This window comes from Artemia sp. Qi Xiang Cuo, chromosome 17 (genome assembly GCF_049724085.1).
Source record: "Artemia sp. Qi Xiang Cuo chromosome 17, ASM4972408v1, whole genome shotgun sequence".
In the NCBI taxonomy this organism is placed as follows: Eukaryota; Metazoa; Arthropoda; class Branchiopoda; order Anostraca; family Artemiidae; genus Artemia; species Artemia sp. Qi Xiang Cuo.
Genome location: NC_142810.1, coordinates 41,616,204 through 41,642,557, shown reverse-complemented (window position 1 = coordinate 41,642,557; position 26,354 = coordinate 41,616,204). Strand labels below are relative to the sequence as shown.

Here is a 26,354-nt window from a genome sequence, read left to right as displayed (position 1 = left end):
CTACTTAAAAAGTGTACTAGAACTTCTCATTCTTTTGAAAACCTCTTTGACTACAACTTCTTTGAGCTTCTGAGACATACACCAAATATAAATCAAAATATCTTATCTCGAAAAATTTAAACAAGAAAATGGTATGAATAAATATGATGCTGCCAATCCCTCAAGCCCTTTAAAGACATGACCAGAGTATTATTTTCCAGTCTACTAAAGATAGGTTGATAATAATATTAAGTGATTAGTCAGAAGCTTGTAAACCAGCTTACATCTCCACGACATACATAATTTTTTTTTTGTTCTTCGGGTATTGTACCTTCAGTATGAAGAACGAAGAAAACCACATGCACATGACAGCCTAGAAACTTCTTGTATGGAAGCAGTCAACCCCATCAACGATCAACGTGAATTTGTCACAAAACCAAAGCTTTTTATTTGGTCCACTTGTCAAAATCTGTGGCGTTTCTGTGGATGGAGGGGCTGCCAGGTGAGTGCCCTAATAAAGAAATGAAGAATAAAATTAATGTGGTGGTATTATATTTTGGCACTTTCACGACGAAGGTTTGGATTCAAACCTAAATCTATGACCAAATCAAAAGGCTTTCCTGACTAAGTAAACCATGACAAAGACGTTGAAAACTATATGAAGCAAGGTAGAAAGCACTCCCCATAAACCTATCATGACTAACTGCGCTGAAATAGATGTATAGATTGATTTGTCAAAAATCAAGAGCTGAGTTTAAATATTTGTTAAATAAAATACAGTTTCTTCTGTATTACAACCTTTGTGGAGTACTAACTGTATAGAACATAATAACAAGTAATGCCCAAGTCATTTATAGTTACCGATTGCTTTGGACACTATAGGCAGACTTTAGCACTACCTAAGTAAAGATTGAAAAGGCTTCAGTGTATTTTTTATTTTTGGTTGTCCCCAGGCCACTTTGTATGGAATTGAGTCTTCAAAGAAACTTTGAAGGGTTCTTTCAACCAAAAATCGAAAGTTTTAGTTCCTTTTTTAGCAGTCAAAAGTGACGGAGGGAAACCAACATCCCTCTTTTAGCTAGCCACCCTCACATCTGATCAACTGATCAAAATTTTGAGATTGACATTTTAAACAGATTAGTTGCAGGGTCTAATAACCGTACTTTTGAGAATTACTTGACCCCCACAGCCCTTGGGACAAGGGTTGTAAGGTATGTAAGTTACCAGTTATTAACATATAGATTTTGTTACTAAGTAGCGGAGGGCCTGTTTGATCCTGGGTCCTCAAAATCCGAAGATAAACTTTTTAGGGCATTTTTAGGACGATATTGAACTAAATCTAAAGCTTATTGACGTATTGGTGGTACCCCAGGAGTGGCTAAGGGAGCCCAAAGATTTTGCTGATTATTTGTTGATTGTGTCTGGATTCTTTGTTGAAAGAACTTCTGAGAACATACAGCGATTTTTCTGTAAAGCCTTCTCCAAGTTATAATGAATAATAGCTGTAGCAGTTTCGGACATGAAGCTTTGAAACAGCTCAATTATTGACACTGTTATTCCTGTTATTGCACCAAAATAGTTCATATAAGAACGATGTTGGCACAATGTACTATGTACTATTTTTTTTCCTTTAGAGCAGGGCACTTCATATGGAAGGGGTTGTCGTAGAAACTTCAAAAGGGGCTCAGTCGATTGGAAATTGAGAGTTCTGGTGTCCTTTTTAATATTCGAGTGATTGGAGGACAACTAGACCCCCCCCACGCCCATCATTCCCCCAAACACATCCAATCCAAAGGTTGAGATAGCCATTTTCTTCAGCGTAGTTGAAAGTTTTGGAAATTAGGTCTTTAAGGATGACAACCCCTCCCTTCACAGCCCTCAGGGCAAGGGTTGTAAGTTATGCCTTGGGGCATATAAAGTTTTTATTGAAAGTGTTGTCTTAGAAACTTCAAATGGGCTCATTACATTGGAAATTGAAAGGGCTAGTGCCTTTTTTAATAGTTGCAAATAATGGAAAAGTCACTAACACTCGCCTCGCACTCACCATTTTTCCAAAGAAGTCCAATCATAAAATTTTGAAATCCGATTTGTTCAAAATTCTTGAACGTTCTAGAAATCTGGTCTAATAGGATATTAACCCCCTCAGTGCAAGGGTTGTAAGTTATGCCCTGGGGGCATATGAGGTTTATATAGAAAGTTGTTGTATAAATCATAGGCAGTACGATCGCGCTGCCTAAGTAAAGAACGGAGACACTCGAAAACGAGACAAGAAACGGGGACTAAGTACAGAGAAGGACACTCCCCCACAACCCTTAGGGCAAGGGCTATAATGTATGTCCTGGGGGCATATAGGAACGATGTTCGCACAATGTATTATTTATTAATTTTTTTTTCTTTAGAGCAAGGCACTTCGTATCGAAAAAGTTGTCGTAGAAACTTCGAAAAGCGCTCATTCAATTGGGAATTGGAGTGGATTGTGCCCTTTTTAATAGTCGAAAGTGACTGGAAGGCGACTAACACCCCCCTCACGCCCACCATTTCCCAAAACACATTCAATCAAAATTTTGAGATAGCCATGTTGTCTAACGTAATTGAAAGTTCTGGAAATTCGGTCTTTGAAGATGACAACTACCCTAACAGACCTTAGGGTAAGGGTTGTAGTTTATGCCCTTGGGGCATATAAGGTGTTTATAGAAAGCGTTGTCATTTCCAAAAGGGCTCATTCGATTGGAAATCGAAAGGCCTAGTGTCCTTTTTAATTGTCGAAAGTGATTGGAAGGCATGCCATTTTTATAGTGATCAATGTGGGTATTATGTATTATTTTTTTGTTGTTGTTGTTGTTTAGACCCGGGCACTTCGTATCGAAGGAGTTGTCATGGTAACTTCGAAAAGGTCACAATTGATTGAAAATAGAAAGTGCTGATGCCCTTTATAGTCGAAAGTGATTTGAGGGCAACTAATACCCCTTCCACTCCCACCTTCCCACGCCCAATCTCACATTTTTACTCTTAAAATTTGACGAAATCAAAATGGCCTAATTGTATCCAAGCTATCAAAGAAAGTGAACAGTTTTTTTTGCAAATGGTATCAAATTTTCCATTTCAGGTCAATTGGACGAAGTATGAAACTAAATTAAACAGTACTATTTGTGTTCAGATTTTTAAAAGGGTGTATGTTGTTAAAAATTGCTGAAAAATTTTTTCCAGCATACAAATAGCAGGCCAAACTATAAAGTCTTAAAAAAACGAAAAGATTTAATCCATTATGTTCTTTTTCCCTGAAAAGACTGTGTCAATATAAAACGAACAGAAATTAATTTAAAAAATTTTTTCCACAAAATAAGTTTTTCAAAAAAAAGTAAAGAACTCCATTAAACAAAAAGTGAGCAAAAATAAAATCAAATAATCTACCAAGCGTGAAACTACCACAAATCAGCATCGATAAATAAATGAAACCCAAAACGAACAGAAATTACAATAATTAACAGAGTCAAACTCAAAACGAGCAGAAATCAACGTAAGTAGGGCGCAAAACCCCAGTGCCTCCCCAAGACCAGAAAAAAATTTGAATACAAATGAATGTGCATTGTCATTTTAATATACACATACTGATATTTAGTAATCAAAATGTTAATATTATTTGATTTATCAAAGTTGTAAAAGTAAAAACATTTGTATTTTTTCAGTAAAGTGCAAATTATGTTCTGGCCTTGGGAAGGCATAGGGGTTTTGAGCCCTTATCATATTAATTTCTGCTCGTTTTGAGTTTGACTCGGTTATTTATTGTAATTTCTGTTCGTTTTGGGTTTCATTTATTTATCGATGCTGATTTGTGGTAGTTTCACGCTTGGTACATTATTTGATTTGATTTTTGCTTATTTTTGTTTAATGGAGTTCTTTACTTTTCTTTGAAAAACTTATTTTGTGGAAAAATTTTTTTAAATTAATAGAAAAAAGAAACGACCCGTTACAGACAAAAAACAATTGCTATCAACAGAATGCCAGCAAAAAATCCTTCCCAAAAAAAACGGTAGATGTTCTAGTTTAGAAGTACCAATGCTTAAGTAGCAAAAGTAAATAAACCAATGGACTTTGATTTATAGAAGTAATATATATATATATATGATCTATTAGTTATATATTGATTCTTGTACGATTGTTTAGAAGATGAAAACCAAACCATAAATATTGTATCATCCCAAATACAAATTTAAGATTTGGAGAAAATATAGAAAATATCTTCAGTCTGAAAAAACATCCTAGCATCCGTTTCCCATATTGCGGGACTGCCATATATTGCCTACAAAACTTGTGACATTCAGTCACCTATCAGATGTCGGAAACTTGAATTAGTCTTGATAAATCGAGATCAAAATACACTTATGGTCGTGGAATATGTTTCGCCAACCAAGATCAAAGGTTATTACAGGGACTTTAATTACAGAGACTTGGCTATTTTCAAGGATAACATCTCTCAAGGTATTTTCTATAGTCTGTTGCCAATACTCCTCGAATAAAATTTCAACATCTGAAAGTTTCAAGTTAATGGGGTATCGTTTTGCCTGAATCAGCTCAAGGGTGCCACTCATTCGGTTTGTATAAAAAAATTTTTAAAAATTCTTTGGCCTCGTAGAAGTTTTTTTTTTAGTCTATTTAATATTATTAATTAATTTAGTTTATTTATTCTATTTTTTATATAGTTTTCATTTTATCTATATTTTTTTTTCTTCTCCTTCATATATGAGTAAGTGATCATTTTAAATTTTCTTTTGTTTTTCATCTCTGAGTAAGCAATTCATATGTCTTCCCCCTTTGTACAGGCCAATGAGACTTTGGGGGAGTAATAACATGTAATATTGTATGTGTATCTAATGAAGAATAAAACTTATCTTATCGTATCGATAGCCTATCTCCAGCAATCATATCTTTTTAGTATTCTTTCAATTTCCGGTGTCCTTGGTCAACAGTAGGTGTCCTTTGAGTCTGAAATCGATCAGATATATTCTTTTTTATTGTCAATATCATTGAAAATCATTCCGAAAATGTGTTTTTAACCAGAAATTCTTATAAAGAATGTTTTAAATTAATTTTCGGTTCTTAATCTCTTTTTCACAGGCCTAATATTTAGAAGCGTAGTTCCTAGTTTTTCAAAATTTTGAGATCCAAATTTAATTAAACTTCAAAGCCTTTTCAATCCAAATTGTGCAAAGGCATGAGGCCCGAACGCTTTTTTTTGGGCCTCATTTGAGCAGCACATCTATTTCTCAAGGTTTCACTTTTATTACACAAATATTGTAAAATGTCATCAAAGGTCAGTTCCCTCTGGAGGGGGGAGAAATGGAAGTAAGTATTTCAAACTGTCTCTCTCGGAGGCACATTATGGCTCTGACTCCTTTGCGAGAGCTTTATTCAACTAACTTAACTTCTTTCCAAGATCGGAAAAAGTCCTAGTCTAGAATTTTACTAATTTCTTTTTTTAGCATAAGCTACCCCTGCCCGAAAAAAAGTCCTTTAATATGTGCCATTTAACCAAACACTTGGAAAACTATAGATTTTGCCATTCGCCTGCGAGTCCAGGAGACTTGTTTGGCCATTTGTCAATCCTATGACACGGTATTCCACCTTTAGACTACAAGTGGCCAAGCCTTATTAGGCTTAGATTTCACTTGTTCGCTGCCTGTGAGTCCAAGCAAATTCAGTCCCAGATTTTGCATGCAAGACCAGTGGACATTGTTCGTCACGCGTCCACCCAAAATCAACCTAATCTTTCCTCCCTTAGTTCTGTGACAATCTACCTTAGTTCTGCCTTAGGAATGACGTATGGACGGATGATAGATAGACTTATCTATCAACAAATGAAATGATATCATTTTTATACAATCCTAAAAAGAGTTTATGCCAGATTTGCCATCTCATTCACTTGGACTATCTGTCTTGGCTTTTCGTACAATTAGCTATGGCTTCACTTTCCGCAACTACAATATTTTAATTCAAAATCAATTTGTGTATACTTGTGTATATATATACTCAATGACAGTTTTAGAGAAAATCATGATAGCATGTACTGCATCGTCAAGAATAAATGAATTTGTCTGAATATCATGCCTGAACTTCGCCTTATCATGGAGCTGTTATTCCCATTGAGAGGCTACGGGAACTTTATTCTGCTAAACGCTTTGTTTCGCCAGAAAATCTCATTGTTTCTGAAATTGGACTGCCCATGACAGGATTTTTTATACTGTTTGTATAATGGGACAGGCTCGGGGAAATCCAAGAACCCTGTCAAATGCAAAGCACCTATAAAAATGATTGAGGCTATAAAAGATGTACCCGTTTAGGACCCATCAGTATACAATGAGAATGACGAGGTCAAAAGACCTCGTCAAAGACGCCGAGAAAAACCAGTTTCATTATCGAGAGAATTGAACATGAAAGAAGGTTGAACCCCAGATTGAAAGAGTTATGCATGATCACACTTTCCAGTACAGGTTCGCAGCTGGAGATCTGGTTGCAGTGGGTAGTGACCAGTCAAAGGAGATTTGGCACAAATATTACCACATTCTAAGAACAAAATGACCGCAGTTAAGCACATTTTGGAGCCCATTAAGTCCATTTTGGGGTTTATATTTGGTGCTTTTATATGGTACAAATATAATCAGGTAAAATAGTACTACGCATTACAACACTGTACGAAACATCGAATTATCTTTTTAGAAGCTAATCTTACTAAGCAAACTAGAATATATTTTAAAATATTCTTCATAATCAATCGTATAAATAAGCACCAAAAAATCCTGAGCATTTTTATCAGGTAAATAAAATATTCAAGACAAAACCAGCAACTGCCCTTCTTTTTAGATTTTATTTGCGGTTCGTTTTGTAAAAAAAAACCTTCGTTTTACCAGGAATCGTTTGCTTCACTGTTATCAAAAGTAGGATCAGTGGGACAGTGTAGCTAAAGAGGATCAAAATTGTGCATAGTGCTGTACTGATCTTCCCTTTGAGAACAGCTTAAGTCTGATTCCCAAGCGTGCTTATCAAGGCATTTATGTTTTGACATAATAATTTTAGGCTAATCATGGTTGAAAATAATAAAATTGAAACTAGCATATTTATATACAACAAAATAGATCTACATTAAGAAAATTGAATGAGCTTTGTGAATGAACTCTCTCTGAAAATAATCTAGTGAATAATTTTAAATACATTCTAGTTTGCTTAGTAAGATTAGCTTCTAAAAAGATAATTCGATGTTTAGTACAGTGTTGTAATGCGTAGTACGATTTTACCTGATTATTAATTAAAAAAAAACTTTCCGAAAAATAAGTTTTTCAAAGAAAAATAAAGGTCATTTTCAACTTAAGCTCAGGAGATACAAATACCTGTTAAAATTCAAGCTCAAAACGACCAGAAATTACTATTAAAGAATAAATTAAACCTAAAACGACAATAAATTAAATCAAAAAACATATCTAAAAACATACAAAAATCAACAATATAAATTAATAAATAGATCTCAAAGCTATTAATGCTTAGATTGAGTATGAAAATCTAGCTTAAAACTAATAAAAATATATTTCTATTAAAGCATAAATGAAACATAAAACGAACAGAAATTAAATAACAATCCATGAAAACAAACGTACAATATATATTAATGTAAATGAATACATAAATCTTAAAACGAGTGAAACTTAAATTGAATATGCAAATCAAGTTTGAATCGAATAAAAATAACTGCAAACAAGAGTTTAGGTATCGTCTCACTGCAGAAGCCTAAAACCTACTGCGTCATTGGCGCTTTACTGAAAACAATTCTTTGAAATATTTTCACTTTTGTAACTTTAAGAAATCAAATATTAATTTAGATTTTAGGGAATAAACATCAGCATTTGTATATTCAATTCACAATACATATTTTATTTTCAGTAGACAGATTTGAATTTTTTTCAGTAAAGTTTAAATTATATTTTGGTTCTTAGAAATCATAGGGGTTTTGAACCCTACTCACATTAATTTATGCTCGTTACGAGTTTGACTCTAATATTTATTTTAATTTTTGTTCGTTTTGGGTTTCATTTATTTATTGATACTGATTTGGGGTAGTTGTATGCTTGGTAGATTATATTACAGTCCGGACGCCAGGTGTTGAAAATGTGAACCATACCACGATGGAATGGGGTTGCTACGAGAATTAGCCTACCCTCCACCCCCTAAATTGACCATGCGGATTCAAAAATACCAATAGCACTTGCTTGCGAGTGGTGGAACACTCCGAAACTTGACATTTTATTATATTTTAGTGTTTCATGCAAGAAAATGCATGTTCCACAAAGTTTGAAGTGCAGTTTTCCGCTCAAATAGAAATGCCTAGAAGCCATAGAATTTTTTTATAACAAACTAACACGATTAGTTACAAAAATGGCAGAGTTAAAAAAAAAGGCAAAACTATATGAGTCTTGAACAGTCTTGGAAAGTATAAACAAAATCAAATTGAATATTAGATATATAATCGTATTAATTGTTGACAGATCCATCAGTTCAAGATTTTTTTTCACTGTAATTTTTATTTTCATTTTCAATGCTGTAAGAACTGGAAAATAATAAATTTGTAATATACGAGTAATTCGTTTTCAGTGAAGCACCAATGACGCAGAAGGCTTTAGGTTTTTACAGTTAAAGAAGGGGGCAGTATCCAAATTTTTCTTGTAGTGAAACTATATTTGTCTTGACCAATCTTGAAAAGAACTAATAAATTAAACTGAATATTTGATGCATAATGATATTAATTGGTTGGTAAAAGCTCATCAGTTCAAAATTTTACTGTAATTTTAATATTTATTTTCAATATTAAGTACAAAAGAAAACATTTGTAATATAATTCGTTTTCAGTAAAGCGCCAATGACGAAGTAGGTTTTAGGCTTCTGCAGTGAAACGATACCAAAACTCTTGTTTGTAGTTATTTTTATTCGATTCAAACTTGATTTGCATATTCAATTTAAGTTTCACTCGTTTTAAAATTTGTTTATTCATTTACATTAATATATATTGTATGTTTGTTCGCATTGATTGTTATTTAATTTCTGTTCGTTTTAAGTTTCATTTATACTTTGATAGCAAAATATTTGTTTCCGTTTTAAGCTTGATTTTCATATTCAATTCAAGCATAGCTCGCTTTAAGATCTATTTATTCATTTATATTATTACTTGTTGTATGTTTTTGCTATGATTGTTTATTTAATTTCTGTTCTTTTTGGGTTTCATTTAGGCTACTCTTTAATAGTAATTTCTGGTCGTTTTGAGTTTGAATTTAACAGGTATTTGTATCTCCTGAGCTTAAGTTTAAAATGGCCTTTTACTTTTCTTTTAAAAACTTATTTTTAGGAAAGTTTTTTTTAATTAATTTGTGTTCGTTTTTTATTGCAAAAAGTTTCAAGTTTTTATGGCATGGGGGGGGGTGCTTACTGTCCGATTATTCTTGACTTTAAAAAACGGACCTAGAACTTGCAATTTAAATCGAATGAGGCTTTTTTCAAAGTCTATACGCTTTCCTCTTTAATAAAAACCTTATATATGAACAATACACAGCTTGCATAACTTGTGAGCAGCGACTGGCAACAATGAATGAATTGAAAAATAGCTCCAATAAGAGGGTTTAGACATTTTAACTTACTGACACAAAGGAATCATGACTTTTTGGAATTGACCTTAATAGGAATTTGTGTGCCAGAGCAATTTTGCATTTATCACAGAGTATGTATTTTACCTTATAATTGGATAATTATAATAAATTTCCTATGTGTTCTTCCCATACAAAACCCCTTCCCCTAAGTTATAAACCCCCCTTAATAATTTATGCCCCAGGGCATAACTTACAACACCTACCGCTGGGCACTGGTGGGCTGTGTCGACACCGGAGTTTTTTGTTATCAGAACTTTTTTATCAGAACTTTTTTTTGTTATCAGAACTGAACTATTTTAACAAAATGTCTATCTCAAAATTTTTATCTGATGCATTTAGGGCTTGGAGGAGGGAGAGGGGCTAGTTGCCCTTCAATCTCTTTTGACTCTTAAAAAGTGAACAAGAACTCTCAATTTTCAATCAAATGAGCCCTCTCTGAAGTTTATACGAGCATCCCTTCCATAAGAAATAATATGAAGGATTCGGAGAATCCTTAAATTACAGCCCTTGCCCTGAGGGCTATGGGGGAGTTTCCATCCTCAAAGACCTATTTTCCAGAACTTAAAACTAAGTTTAATAAACTGGCTGTCTCAAAACTTGGATTGGATGTGTTGGGGGGAAAGGTGGGCGTGAGAGGGGGGTTAGTTGCCCTCAAATCACTTTCGACTATTACAAAGGGCACTATCCCTCGGAATTTCCAATCGAATGAGCCTTTTTTGAAGTTTCTACGACACCGCCTTCTATAAAAAACCATGTATGCCCCCAGGGCATAACTTAAAACCCTTGCCCTGAGGGTTGTGGGGGATTGTCCTCCTCAAAAACATATTTGCTATCTGGAAATCAACTACGCTGAACAAAATGCCTATCTCAAATTTTGATTGGATGTGTTTGGGGGAATGAGGGGCGGGGGGGGGGGGGCTAGTTGCCCTCCAATCATTTTCGTCTATTAAAAAGGGCACTAGCCCTTTGAATTTCCAATTGAATGTGCCTGTTTTGAAATTTGTACGACAACACCTTCTATAAAAACCTTATATGCCCCCAGGGTATAACTTAAAACATTTGCCCTGAGGGTTTGGGGGAGTGTCCTCCTCAAAAACATATTTTCTATCTGGAAATCAACTACACTGAAAAAAATGTCTATCTCAAAAGTTTGATTGGATGTGGTTGGGAAAATGATGGGCGTGGGGGGGGGGGGCTAGTTGCCCTCCAATCACTTTCGACTATTAAAAAGGGCACTAGCCATTAGAATTTCCCATCGAATGAACATTTTTGAAGTTTCTACGACGACGCCTTCTTTAAAAATCTTATATGCCCCCAGGGTATAACTTAAAGTCGTTGGCCTACGGGCTGTGGGGGAGTGTCTTCCTCAAAAACATGTTTTCTATGTGGAAATCAACTGCGTTGAACAAAATGGCTATCTCAAATTTTTAATTGGATGTGTTTGGGGGAATGATGGGCGTGGGGTGGGCTAGTTGCCCTCCAATTACTTTTGACTATTAAAAAGGGAACTAGCCCTTTAATTTCCAATCGAATGAGCCTTTTTTGAAGTTTCTACAACAACGCCTTCTATAAAAACCTTATAAACCCCTAGGGCAGAAATTAAAACCCTTGCCGTGAGGGTTGTGGGGGAGTGTCCTCCTCAAAAATATATTTTCTATTTGGAAATCAACTATGCTGAACAAAATGGCTATCTGAAAATTTTTATTGGATGTGTTTGGGGACATTAGGGGCGTGGGGGGGGGAGGGGGCTAGTTACACACTAATCAATTTCGACTATTAAAAAGTGCATTAGCCCTTTAATTTCCAATCGAATGAGCATGTTTTGAAGTTTCTACGACAACGCCTTCTATAAAAACCTTATATGCCCCCAGGGCAAAACTTAAAACCCTTGCCCTGAGGGTTTTGGGGGAGTATCTTCCTCAAAAACATATTTTCTATCTGGAAATCAACTACGCTGAACAAAATGGCTATTTCAAAATGTGATTGGATGTGTTTGGGGGAATGATGGGCGTTGGGGGGGGGGGCTAGTTGCCCTCCAATCATTTTCGACTATTAAAAAGGGCACTAGCCCTTTAATTTCCAATCGAATGAGCCTGTTTTGAAGTTTCTACGACAACGCCTCCTATAAAAACCTATATACCCCCAGGGCATAAATTAAAACCCTTGCCCTGAGGGTTTTTGGGGAGTGTCCTCCTCAAAAATATATTTTCTATCTGGAAATCAACTACGGTGAACAGAATTGTTATCTGAAAATTATGATTGGATGTGTTTGGGGAAATGATGGGCTTGGGGGGGAGGGGGGCTAGTTACACTCCAATCACTTTCGACTATTAAAAAGGGCACTAGCTCTTTAATTTCCAATTTAATGAGCCTGTTTTGAAGTTTCTAAAACAACGCCTTCTATAAAAACCGTATATGCCCCGAGGGCATAACTTAATACCCTTGCCCTGAAGGTCTTGGGGGAGTTTCCTCCTCAAAAAAATATTTTCAATCTGGGAATCAGCTGCTCTGAACAAAAATGGCTATCTAAAAATTTTTATGGGATGTGTTTGGGGGAATGTTTGGCGTAGGGGGGGGGGGGGTTGCCCTCCAATCACTTTTTACTATTAAAAAGGGCACTATCCCTTTGATTTTCCAATCGAATGTCCCTTTTTTAAAGTTTATATGACAAAACCTTCAATAAAAACCTTATACGCCCACAGGGCATTACTTAAAACCCTTGCCCTGAGGGTTGTGGGGGATTGTCCTCCTCAAAAACATGTTTTCTATCTGAAAATCAACTACGCTGAACAAAATGGTTATCTCAAAATTTTGATTGGATGCGTTTGGGAGAAGGATGGGCGTGGGGGGGGCTAGTTGCCCTCCATTCACTTTCAACTGTTAAAAAAGGCACTAGCCCTTTCAATTCCCAGTCGAATGAGCCTGTTTTGAGGTTTCTACGACAACGCCTTCTATAAAAACCTTATATACCCCCAGGATATGTATATCTTAAAACCCTTGCCCTGAAGGTTCTGGGGGATTGTCCTCCTCAAAAACATATTTTCTATCTGGAAATCAACTACGCGCAACAAAATGGCCATCGCAACAGTTGGTTTGGTTGGGTGGGGGGAACTGAGGTGCGTAGGGAGGGGGGGCTAGTTTCCCTCCAATAATTTTCGACTATTTAAAAGGGCACTAGCTCTTTAGTTTCCAATCGAATGAGCCTGTTTGGAAGTTTCTACGACAACGCCTTCTATAAAAACCTTATATGCCCCCAAGGCATATCTTAAAACCCTTGCCCTGAGAGTTGTTGGGGAGTGTCTTCCTAAAAAATGTATTTTGTATCTGGAAATTAACTACGCTGAACAAAATGGCTATCTGAAAATTTTGATTGGCGGTGTTTGGGGAATTGATGGGCGTGGGGGGGGGAGGGGCGCTAGTTACTCTTCGATCACTTTCGAATAGTCAAAAGGTCACTAGTTCTTTAATTTCCAATCAAATGCCCCTGTTTTAAAGCTTCTGCAACAACACCTTCTACAAAAACCTTAAATGCCCCCAGGGCATAACTTAAAACCCTTGCCCTGAGGGTTGTGGGGGAGTGTCCTCCTCAAAAATATATTTTCAATCTGGAAATCAACTACGCTGAACAAAAATGGCTATCTAAAAATTTTGATGGGATGTGTTTGGGGAATGATTGGCGTAGGGGGGGGTTGCCCTCCAATCAATTTTTACTATTAAAAAGGGCACTATCCCTTTGATTTTCCAAACGAATGTCCCTTTTTTAAAGTTTATATGACAAAACCTTCAATAAAAACCTTAGCCCTTTAATTTCCAATCGAATGAGCATGTTTTGAAGTTTCTACGACAACGCCCTCTATAGAAACCTTATATGCCCCCAGGGTATAACTTAAAACCCTTGCCCTGAGGGTCGTGGGGGAGCGTCCTCCTCAAAAATATATTTTCTATGTGGAAATCAACTACGCTGAACAAAATGGCTATTTCAAAATTTGGATTGGATATGTTTGGGGAAATGATGGGTGTTGGGGGGGGGGGCTAGTTGCCCTCCAATCATTTTGGACTATTAAAAAGGGCAATAGCCCTTTAATTTCCAATCGAATGAGCCTGTTTTGAAGTTTCTACGACAACGCTTTCTATAAAAACCTTATATGCTCCCAGGGCATAACTTAAAACCCTTGCTCTGAGGGTTTTGGGGGAGTGTCCTCCTCAAAAATATATTTTCTATCTGAAAATCAACTACGCTGAAGAAAATGGCTATCCGAAAATTTTGATTGGATGTGTTTTGGGAAATGATGGGCGTGGGGGGGGGGGGGGGCTAGTTACACTCCAATCACTATCGACAAGTAAACAGTGCACTAGCTCTTTAATTTCCAAACAAATGAGCCTGTTTAGAAGTTTCTACGACAACACCTTATATAAAAACCTTATATGCCCCCAGGGCATAACTTAAAACCCTTGCCCTGAGAGTTGTGGGGAAGTGTCCTCCTCAAATCATATTTTCTATCTGGAAATTAACTACGCTGAACAAAATGGCTGTCTCAAAAATTTGATTGGATGTGTTTGTGGGAATAATGGGCGGGGGGGGGGCTAGTTGCCCTGCCAATCACTTTTGACTATTAAAAAGGGCACTAGCTTTTTGAATATCCAATCGAATGAGTCTTTTTTGAAGTTTCTACAACAACGCCTTCTATAAAAACCTTATATGCCCCCAGGGTACAACTTACAACCCTTGCCTTGAGGGCTGTGGGGGAGTGTCCTCCTGAAAAACATATTTTCTATCGGGAAATCAACTCCGCTGAACAAAATGGCTATCTAAAAATTTTGATTGGATGTGTTTGGAGAAATGAGGGGCGTGTGGGGAAGGGGACTAGTTACCCTCTAATCACCTTCGACTATTAAAAAGGGCACTAGCCCTTTAATTTCCAATCGAATGAGCCTGTTTTGAAGTTTCTACGACAATGCCTTCTATAAAAACCTTATATGCCCCCAGGGCATAACTTAAAACCCTTGCCCTGAGGGTTGTGGGGGAGTGTCCTCCTCAAAAACATATTTTCTATCTGGAAATTAAGTACGCTGAACAAAATGGCTGTCTCAAAAATTTGATTGGATGTGTTTGTGGGAATAATGGGCGTGGGGGTGGGGGCTATTTGCCCTCCAATCACTTTCGACTATTTAAAAGGGCACTAGCTTTTTGAATTTCCAATTGAATGAGCCTTTTTTGAAGTTTCTACGACAACACCTTCTATAAAAACCTTATATGCTCCCAGGGTATTACTTAATACCCTTGCCCTGAGGGTTGTGGGGGAGTGTCCTCCTCAAAAATATATTTTCTATCTGGAAATCAACTACGCTGAACAAAATGGCTATCTCGAAATTTGGATTGGATGTGTTTTGGGAAATGATCGGCGTGGGGGGGGGGCGGGGGGCTAGTTACACTCTAATCACCTTTGACTATTAAAAAGGGCACTAGCCCTTTAATTTCCAATCGATTGAGCCTGTTTTGAAGTTTCTGCGACAACGCCTTCTATAAATACCTTATATGCCCCCGGGCATAAATAAAAACCCTTGCCCTGAGGGTTGTGGGGGAGTGTCCTCCTAAAAAACATATTTTCTATTTGAAAATCAACTACGCTGAACAAAATGGCTATCTAAAAATTTTGATTGGATGTGTTTAGGGGAATGATGGGCGTGGGGGGGGGCAAGTTGCCCTCCAATCATTTTCGACTATTAAAAAGGGCACTAGAACTCTCGATTTCCAATCGAATGAGCCCCCTTTGAAGTTTCTACGACGACCCGCTCCGTATGAAGTGCCTCTGGAAAAAAAATAATAATAATAAAACATTGCAGCCGTATGGCCTTTACTATTGGCAACGCTACAGCGTTGCCTCTGAATATTTGTACCATATAAAAGCACCAAAAATGAACCCCAAAATGGACTTAATGGGCTCCAAAATGTGCTTAACTGCGGTCATTTTGTTCGTTTTTCTTCACTGTCTAAATAAATGGATCTATCCCCATTTGAAAGTCTAATTGTTCGTCTTAGAACGGTAGTGTGGTCTAAGAAAACAGCACCTAATTAAAGGTGTTACGTCGAAAATGTGTTTTTATGCATTTTTATTACGTTTTTACGAGTCACAGATTTTGGAGGGGGAGGGGTTCAAACCCCGTAACCCCTCCCCTGAATACAGCCTTTTAAGCAGCCCTGGTTGGTGATGGTTGCTAGACATTTGATATCTATCCAAGCACATGAAAAACCGACAGGAATATTGCTGTCAAAACATTTGAGGAGGTTTACACTAAAGTATATAACCTGAAAATATAATCATAGGCAGTGCAATCGCTCTGCCTAAGTAAAGAACGATGTTGGCACAATGTATTATTTTTTATTTTTTTTCTTTAGAAAAAATAATTATTTTTTCCAGGGCATTTTGTATCGAAGGAGTTGTCGTAGAAACTTCGAAAAGGGCTCATTCGATTGTAAATTGGAGTGGCTTGTGCCCCTTTTAATAGTCGAAAGTGATTGGAAGGCAACTAACACCTCCTCCATACCCGACACTTCCCCAAACGCAACTACTCAAAATTTTGAGATAACCATGTCGTTAAACGTAGCTGATTTTCCAGATAGAAATTATGTTTTTGAAAAGGAAACTCCCCCACAACCCTCAGGGCAAGGGTTTTAAGTTATGCCCTGGGGTATATAAGAACGATGTTGGCACAATGTATTATTTATTATTATTTTTTTTCTTTAGACCCGGGAACTTCGTATCGAAGAAGTTGTCCGAAACTTCGGAAAGGGCTCATTCAATTGGAAATTGGAGTGGCTTGTGCCTTTTTTAATAGTCGAAAGTGATTGGAAGGCAGCTAACACCGCTTCCACGCCCACCATTTCCCCAAACACATAATTTGCACATAATTTGCAAATTTGGACATAATTTGCACTTTACTGAAAAAAATACATACGAATGTTCATTGTCAGTTTAATATACATATACTAATATTTAGTAATCAATATGTTAATATTATTTGATTTATTAAATTTGTAAAAGTAATAACGTTTATAGTGTTTCAGTAAAGTGCAAATTATGTTCTGGCCTTGGGAAGGCGTAGGGGTTTTTAGCCCTAATCATGTTAATTTCTGCTCGTTTTGAGTTTGATTCGGTTATTTATTGTAATTTCTGTTCGTTTTGGGTTTCATTTATTTATCGATGCTGATTTATGGTAGTTTCACGCTTGGTAGATTATTTGATTTTATTTTTGCTCATTTTTGGTTTAATGGAGCTCTTTACTTTTCTTTGAAAAACTTACTTTGCTGAAAAAGTTTTTTAATTAATTGTAAGAATGGGCGAGGGAATGATTGCATGCAGCTTTTCGCTTTCATCACTCAGAGCTACTTTTATTATCTGTCACATCCTTTTGCGTTGATCGTAAATTGTAAAAAAAGAGAAAAGAAAGGAAGAAAAAGGGAGGGGTGGGAAAGGATGCGACAGTACTTGTCTCCGGGATCCAGTTTGGGCTCTGAACAGCCCTGAATAAAACCAGTAGTGGTGCATCCAGAGTTTAACCCTGGAGGGAAATAGTGAAAATCATTTGTTTAATCTCAGGTACAAAAATAAGATACTAGAAACAGAATAAATTACATATATCATATTCAGTACAATCAAAACTACATATATCATATTCAGTACAATTCAAACTACATATATTATATTAAAATTACATCACTAAAAGTCGTTCATCCAGAATTCGGGTTGACAAAGCTTGATTAGAGTTATGTTTATTTTAGTTGCCCCAGCGAAAACAGGACATGTAGGACACAGAAGAAGAGTAAAAGCTTTAAATGCTTCTTAAAAAAAAAAAAAAATCAGTTGGGTCAGGATATATTCAGTTTGTCACAGTTGCAGCAAAGTGGATTGCGTAGAAAAGGGACTTTATGAAAAGCCTATGGCACATGTAGTTTGGTAGATGTATTGTGCTACATAGGGAGCTTGATCATTCGTGTGACCCTTGGAAGATTAAAAAAAACAGCATTTCTTCAAATGAAAATAAAGAGTGATGTTAAAACTTCTGACTAACAGAAATTATCCTATGTATGAGAGGGGACACAGCCTCCTTTAGCCGCCGCTCTTTAAGCTAGACCCTGACAAGTGGTTTCCTGAAAGTATTTTAGAGTGCAACAAATATAGACGGCTGATAATTGATTATTTTTTTTTTAAATCAGCTCATAAACAAACACAGTTAAACATAAAATTTTATTGCTTAAAGCAATTGCCAGTAAATGATACGTATCATTCCCAAAGCATTGTGTACCATGATCTAAAAAAGTCGAACTTTAACATAAAGAGTAGGAGATTGAAGACATTTGCTTTTTGTTTTAAGTTTTATCTTTAAGGTTGTTAATATATATATATATATATATATATATATATATATATATATATATATATATATATATATATATATATATATATATATATATATATATATATATATATATATATATATATATATATATATATATATATATATATATATATATATATATATATATATATATATATATATATATATATATATAGCATAAAATGCTTCGATTTCTGAAATCTACCCTTCTTCAAAATATTGGTGAAGCATTGTGAGCCACATTGTACGCTTAGTCTGAACGTATTCCTTCAAATTAAGGTATATTTGCTGGTGAATTCCCCTCTTCCTATTGATTTGAAGAACCTCCCTCTGAAACGTTGGAAAATTGGCATTAAAACCCCTTTGTGGCTCGAATAGTAGAAATTGGGTTACTTATCTGTTAGCCAGTACACACTCGAGAATTTGGATCTCTAAAATCAGACAATAGCCTATTTTTTGCTGTTTGTATACGGAGACAATTAGCTCCGGCTCAGTGGAAAACTACATTTTAGCTATATTTTAATAAATATTTAGTTGGTATTTTGGTTATGTTTGGTTGTATCTTGAGTGCAGTCCCGCTATACTTAACCCACGACCCCCCTAATATGCAAATATACAGCTCAAATTATATATATCCTATCTATCTCCCAAGCGCCCCAGTTGCTCCAACCCGGTGCCTGTAGATCCAAGTTCTCGAGTGTGTACTGGCTAACAGACAAGTACCGAAATAGGCACTGTCTTTTGGTGTAATGTCTTTTGTTGCAAAAAAACAAAAAACAAAAAAAAACATAACTTTCAGTTGCCATCGAAATGAGTCTCCCCCCCCCCTAACTCCCACGACAATTGCTTAAATGGGGGAAAAGTGTACAAATAAACACGCATCCGTAATTATCCTTCTTGAGAAAATACGAAATTTTTCTCGGGGTCTATAAACTTAACTACAGGGTTCTCAGACGTGTTGAAATCGATCATGTCTTGTTTTTTTTATTCATGAAGATCATAACCCTTTTTGGGTGTTTTACTGCTTTTTTTTTAAATAATACAAATTTGTTTTATGGTAATAACTGTTTATAGCAGGCACACACTAATAGATTTTTTCGAGGAAGGCGAATAATTAAAAAATCAGGTCAAGAGGGCGGGGGTAACAAAAAACTTGATGTTATTCAATAATTTGAATAAGAAGTGCCGAGAAATTCCAGAAAATTCTGAATTCCACAGAGAGGAGCCATCATCCCCTGGGTACGCCTCTGTTGATGCATAACTTTATCCTTGATGGACTTGAAATATTTAAAGTAAGCACAAACAACGGTACTTACATGTTATAGCGACCACACCAAAGAAGTAAAATTAGGTTAACCATCATGAAATATATAAAAATATGATGAAAACACAATACTCTAGAAACAACATTATGGAAACTACAACAGAGAATTATGTAAAGCAGGCCGCCCAGAACGCATCATATTAAGTACCTAACCTAACCACCTCTATATATGAAGATTTAGTTAAAATCTACCTGCAAAGTAGTTTGTTTCGCTCAGGCTAAGCTGATTGTCTCCGAGTGGACATGTGTGTATTTATATATATGCATATATATATATATATATATATATATATATATATATATATATATATATATATATATATATATATATATATATATATATATATATATATATATATATATATATATATATATATATATATATATATATATATATATATATATATATATATATATATATATATATATATATATATATATATATATATATATATATATATATATATATATATATATATATATATATATATATATTTATGTATATATATATATATATCAAAATTCACTTTTTTTTATGGCTTTACCGTTACTTCACTCATCATTCATAACCGTGAACGGTTTGACTAGTTCAGAAGTTCCTAAGAGAGACGAAGTCATAGTTTTCTTATCTTTAATGAAAACCCCGACTTTTGGCAATAAAGTCCTGGCTACACTCATTCTTCTAAATACGGGACTGTTTCCTCATATTTTTATTTTTATTTTTTTGTACGCTGTTTTTAGCTTAGGTGCACGCATTCATAGGTGGAGCAAAATATTGGCACAATAACCCGTCAGTTATGACTATTAACACGATAAATGGTTGTTGCAGAACAACATATATATAAAAGTCATTGCTATACTCTGGTAGTTGCTGGATCGATTCTTAATTGTCTTCTGATCGGGTCAAAGACACTTCAATTATTATATTGTTTCCACTTCTTTTTTTGTTGATTTTTGTTGTTGCTTTGGCATGAATAAATTCACTAAGTTTTGTTGCGGTGTAGTTATATTGTATGCCTGTAACGGGCTCCTTAAGAACCGGTTAAGAAAAGAAAAAAGTTTACTAAACCGAAAATTTTTTTACTGTCCTGTTTTTCTGTTTTGTGTGACGCGTTGAGTTGAATGAACTGAAGTAAAAGTGTTGTAAGATACCGCTACAATGGTGACCTGAAGGGCAGATATCCAGAAAACACTACTGACCAAATACCCGACATAAGTTTTGTTTCAGTGAATCTTTTTGGCATTCCGCCATTATTGTTATAAAATAACAGGAAACATAAACTTTGCTGTTAATTTTCATTCTGGCTGCTCAACCAGTATCATCTATTTCTTTTCTTTGCGAATTTGATTTGAGCATCCCTTTTTCATTTTTTAACCGCGATGAATCAAATCGCGATGCAAAAGTCTCTTTTTGAATTAAGCCTTTTCGGGCTTTGTCCTACTATCTTTGATTTTCTTCTAACTCTACTTGGGTAATAGAACCATAGCTTATATGAACTAATGCGAATTTTTAGTTCATTTTGTCAAATGATCGGAAGTCGAGGATCATTTTGAGAAGATAACTAGTTGGATAGGCGCTCATCTGAAATAGGGTTGGTTTTAACCTTATTAATACTGGTTGGATTGACATGGCATTCCGTTGCTTTAAAGTTGTTTGTGACCTTATATTAGGTCAGAACCATAGTTTTCAGCCAATTCCTTCCTATAAGGACCTCCTCTAACCTCCTTTTTCGTCCTTATAATGTAATTTTTTTCAATAATATTCCTTTTTGACCGTAATCAATTTCTGCTGTTATTCAAAACCAAGATGCCCTAACTACTATAATACAATTTTTAGTTTGACGTTACTAAGTTATAAAGAGTTTGCTTATGCATTTAACGTTATTAAAAAAAAAACCGTAAATATGACGTCTCTTGGCATCGTGTATTGAAACGATGTGGTTGATAACCATGAGTGTGGAATATAGCTCGTAACTGTGACAAAAAAAAACGTGATTCGTTTGAAATTGGAGGTCCAAACGGAAGAAAAGTAATCTTTTCATTTGGCAAAAATTGAAATTTTGTTGTTTCATTTTTAAAAATCCTCTTAAGCTTTATAAACTTATAATGGAAGTGCTAGTTAAAGTTATCAAGTTACTTTTGTCTGTTTAGAGGTGCTAATGGGAGCAAGTCTGCTTGGCGGTATGAAACTTGAAATGAACAGAAAATATACAGTACTTAATTAATTTGATGAGGTTTTTATTAAAAAAAAAAAAAAAAAAAAAAAAATTAAGGATATGATAATTAAAAGACGCATGTCTTTTTGGTCGAAAATAAGTTATGTATGTGTCATGGGTAAAATAAGCAAGAGGAATTGAACGGTGCAGTCAGAACTGTCCTAAATCTTCTCCCGTTACGATAAAAAGAGACATAAGCCTCTAAGTGGCGTATGTCTCTTTTTGTATCAGGTCTTGTTGCAATTCAGAATGACAGAAGAGGAATATCTTATGGAGCTATAACATGAGGACCTGGCATCTGTCTTCTTTTTTTGTCAAGAAAATAGGAGATATACGCCATAAAATAGAATAATTTTGAATTCGCCTGGAATACTTGAATTTAATTTATACCACTAAAAGTTCATAAAAATATGGTTTAGATGTTCTAAACCATATGTTATGTTCCATAACATATGGTTCTAAACCATATGTTCTAAACCATAAAATATGTTCTCTTCATCTCTTCATCATGTTCCGTCTTTGTCCCCATTAGCCTCATCCTCAGAGCGACCATAGCCGACAAACTTTTTTCGTTTTTGGCTCTTTTGAAAAGTTACAAAAATGGCATACAATTGATTAGAGCTCGCGATAACACAAAAAAAAGAAAGAAAAAAACAAAAAAACAAATAAGCGCGCATTCATGGCAGGAAAAATGCCGAATCTCGGATTTTCCTTGATAGGGACTTGAGTTTCGGTTATGTTGTTTTCAGACATTCAGGATTTGATGATGAAAGTTGCATCAGGATTAGACCATTTTCGAGACGTATTTCTCCTGTGTTTGTGAAATTATACAAATTTACTTTGGCCGTAAATTTTAATGGGTACTTTTTGTACAATCATAAAAATCTTTATACTTTTGGGGAAGGAAATCTCGTATTTTGATCTTGAATCGTTAGTATTTTGAGTAAAGAGCAAGTGTGTCTAAGCATTAACAGGGGCAGTTGAAGGATGGCAGACTCTTCCATCACGTGGCATCGTTTTCTCATTCTAAGAATTGTTGTTTTACTCTTTACTTATAATCGTCTCTTAGAGCGGATAGCGAAAATTTACTCTACTGAAACCTTTTTCATGTCTAATATTCTTTGCTTCCAGATTTGTTATCGGAGGAGCATTATAACTCTTTAACACCAAGTATCATTTCGAACTTTAAAGACCTTCTGGATATCAAAATTTTGAATTTACTGAATTCTTATCCGTGGCGGCAACTCACGGAAATTTAAGGGGAAGGTGGAAATCTTTTTTTAAATCTAGAGGGTGGCAGATTCGTGTTTTTTTCTTTTTGTTCAATTTAAATATAAAGAAAAATTATTTTTCAAAATCTAAGAGGGGAATTCCAAGGGAAGGACACATGCCCCTCTGTCCCTTCTTTCACTTGACAGTGATTCTAACTTTAATTTTTGTAACTGGTTTGACGTAATAACATAGAAGAATTAGAAAAACAGCTGAATCAAAAGAATGATTAATGAAAAAACTTGACAAGCTACTTTGAATCCGAAAGCAAGTTGTTTTTAGAGCATTAATTTTATTTTTGAGGGTATAAGCTAATCTCTCAATAATTTCCATTACGGAAAATGAATAATTATGGCTCGAAATCTCCTCTTTTTTGTCTCCTTGACCTTCTCTGGAACAATTCTCTGGCCCTCTCCCCTGAAACTCAGGCATTGCAAATGAACGAGATTAATTGGCCATTTTGATGTCCAGTCAAATTATAAGGCATATGATAGAGAAGATCATGATGAGAAGTTGTGTGGTAGGGGAATTTAGGAATTGGGAGTTGTTGGTGCACAGTTGAATCATCTGGTTGTACTGGCTCAGTCTAATGGGAAATACAACTGGGATGGGGCTTAGGTTTTCACCATTCTTTCTATATACATTATGTTGTTGATGCAGTATATCGAAAACAATATAGTACATTAAAATTTGCCCAGAATCAGAATTTGACTCTTTTTAGAATCAGGACTATGGAATGAAATCGGAATATCCTCGTCCTGATCAAACAATTCTTGGAAATGAATTGTAAATAAGGAGCGATTCGGCCCAACGTAACCGAAACTTGTAAAACTGAATTTTGATAACAATAGATACATCAAAAGAATAAACTTTTTGTGCTGATTTAAAATATATAAAGTTCATTATGGTTAATGCTAGCCATTAAAATCTACGAGCCGGAAAATAACTATGTACCTCTCACGTGTCCTTGGGAATGTCATGGCTCCCCATAGTCCCGGTGGAAAGGGCTGTAAGTTACGCAATTTACATATTGTTCATATATAGTAGGCCTATTTGTTACTGGGAAGTCTAAGGACATTTTTTGGGGTGTGTTTTCCGTGGGAAGATTTTCCAGGTTGGTGTTTTCCACGGGAAATTTTACTCAGGGGAGGGAAGTGTATTTCCTGGAGACTTAAAGTTAGGAGCAGCATTAGAACTTAAAACGAACAAAAACTATTCTATACGCGAGGGGGGCTTCTGCTTCCTCAACCTTCGCTTTTTACGCTAAAGTTTGAGTTTTGTCCCAATTCTCTAAGAAAAACTGCTCAAACGCAAGGGCTGTTGGACTTGAATGAGATGTATCTTTAAAGAGTTTCAAGACTTTGGCGTAAAGAGCAAGGGTTTAGAAGGGGCATCCCCGCTCATATGTGGACTAGTTCCTGTTTGTTTTAGGTTTTACAGCTACTCCTTACTTTCAGTAAAAAAAAACTTGTTTTTTTACTCAATTACCTAAAGGAGGAAACATCATGGCAAGAGTACTTGAAAAGCATCTTTGCCTGGTGCTGCACACCAATGTGGAATAGGTTTTGATAGGGTGCAAATCCCATAAAAGTCGTCTTTCCTTCTTTCAAGCAAAGGTTTTATATGTACCTAGTAAAGGCCTAGTGGCACATCGACCAATTGGTATACCTTAAGGCACTGTATATATAATAGGTACTTAAGCACTAATTATATATACAGTGACCTTAAGGCACCAATTAAAAAAAGAGAAGCAAGTCCTCTTTGAAAATCCTTTGAAAGAAAACTTTCAAGCAATAAATTCGTAAATTAAGATTTTGTCTTTTTCCTTCAAGTGTGGATGAACCATTGCCATGTTGATTTTGTGATGAATTCATTGTGCCTACCCTGTCCTAGCCGTCCTTTTTCCTTCAAGTGTGGAAGAACCATTGCCATGTTGATTTTGTGATGAATTCATTGTGCCTACCCTGTCCTAGCCGGTCAACGTCCCTTCCGACCTACCTCAATTTTGAGGGTATTATACCTCTATGTAAACAACAACAATGTGCCTCTTGAACTCGAGGATGAACTACGGTTAGATTGCGCTTTTATGTTACGGATTTTGAACTCAGAAGCTTAGCATCTATTGCATAAAAGCTGTGATCACTTTCACTATCATAGCGTTGAAAGTTTAAAATGGTCTCAGTAACCCAGAGAAGCTTTGGGTCGAAGACCCTTACGTCATGTGATGTATAACGCAGTATATGCCAAGCTAAATGGGCAGGACGCTGGACTTTAAATAGGGGTTTAAATTCTTACTTTTATCATTATCTAAATGATTTTATTTAAGAATTTAAAAACCGTTAGAAACTGAATTTTTTTTAGCAGGTAAATGACTCTAGAACATTGGAATGAGCTACCCTTTTTCAAAGCGGAAAAGCTTTCTCATCTTGCTTTTTTTACACCTTCTCCTAACTACCAAAGGCCTATAGATTAGTGGCAAATTTGGTTTGGGGAGGGTTCTTATTTGGACCTTGGGGAAATTTTCATAGGGAAGACCCTTGTATGTACCTGAAAGGAATTCCTATAACCCTTCAAGTGCATGCGAGTTTTCATATCTGGTTATCGGTTACGTAGGCCTACACTTAAATGTATTTAGGAACCTAAACTAGAGAGAAAGATGAATGAGCGGAAAAATAGGGAGATGGGGGAGGGATCGCAAATGTATGTAAACTTCTCGGTAGTTGCCCACTCTTTAGACTTGCATGATCCTAGTATCTTATTTTGGTTTCCTTTACATTTGCTCTCTTCGTATTAGTAGATTGGCTCGCTTCTCAGCCATTCTCTATGGTGTCTTCTCTGTTTTTTCTTCTTTTTTTTCTAGACAGACAATTAGAAGACATCTCTCCTCTGTATGTATTTTAGATAAGGTGATAAAATTAAATTTTAAAGATGAATTTTTTCATAGATGAATACAGGTGCAAACCTTAGGCCATGGGATATCGGAAGATGTATTTTTTTTCAGGGAGGGGTCTACAAATCAAGAGTAAATTTTCCGTCCACAATCTTATGTACATTTTTTCTTGATGGAGCTTTTGGACTAATCTCAGAGGGAAATTTTTTCCCTCCCCCCTGCTTTTTGGCAAATTGAAATACTTCTGCAATATAATTTAAGAAAAGAGGTTGACCATCATCGTCATTAACTGGAAGGGGTCGACTGACGTTCGATATAAGAACAAAGATAAAAATAATTAAAAAACCATACAAGGTTGATTTCCAGCCAGTCAAATAAAAAAAAATGAAAAAAAGAAAAGGCAAAACAAATTTATCGCCAAAGGCTTCCGCCAAGAGCCGTCCTCAGCGCTCAAAAAAAAAGAAGAGAAAATGGTGAATATAAAGAAAAAAGTATTTTATCTGTCTTTTACCAGGTGGGGTATGTATGGCATTGTCTTTCCACCCTTTGAGTGGCTCCTGGAAAAAGTTATCCCAACCCCTTAGCTTTATCTGGTA

General features: G+C 35.6%; 1 protein-coding gene and 1 long non-coding RNA gene across 3 annotated transcripts in view; one reads left to right on the top strand and one right to left on the bottom strand.

Moving 5' to 3' along the window:
• Positions 1-26,354, top strand: part of LOC148942208 (protein ecdysoneless homolog) — a 222,158-nt gene that overhangs the window by 45,847 nt on the left and 149,957 nt on the right. The gene's annotated exons all lie outside the window — the stretch shown is intronic.
• Positions 333-24,838, bottom strand: LOC148942210 (uncharacterized). Of its 2 annotated transcripts, XR_016143175.1 has the most exons (3): positions 24,752-24,838; positions 17,377-17,502; positions 333-490 (listed from the first exon to the last, which is right to left on the bottom strand). It is a non-coding gene; the product is annotated as an uncharacterized LOC148942210 (long non-coding RNA). The 2 variants fall into 2 exon arrangements; XR_016143176.1 differs by lacking the exons at positions 333-490; positions 24,752-24,838 and adding an exon at positions 19,929-20,031 and having other exon boundaries at positions 17,369-17,502.